Genomic DNA, 344 nt, shown 5'->3' with positions numbered 1-344 from the left:
ACCGAGGATTGTCTAATAGCATCTACTTGTTACTAGCCATGCGATTTAGATCAAGTTTGTCTAGATCGCACCTCACCGACCACATTCTTTTTTGTCATTAACATTAACATTGCCACCAAATACTAAATATGGATAATAATAAATACTAAACACTAAATATACACTTCTCAACAAAATTAAAGCATCACTTACTTTACCTTCCAAAAATAGGCAAAATTCAAAAGAGTGTAATTTCGTCAAAAATGATCGTATCGAGATGTTCAAAAAAGCATTTTACAGCTTGAAATCTTTACTTTCCAAATCGGTACTTTAGAAAACGATCCTACTGATCTTTCATGGAATTA

The sequence above is a fragment of the Wasmannia auropunctata genome, unplaced genomic scaffold (assembly GCF_000956235.1).
Source record: "Wasmannia auropunctata unplaced genomic scaffold, wasmannia.A_1.0 LD336092.1, whole genome shotgun sequence".
NCBI lineage: Eukaryota > Metazoa > Arthropoda > Insecta > Hymenoptera > Formicidae > Wasmannia > Wasmannia auropunctata.
Note: the sequence above shows the minus strand (reverse complement) of the source record.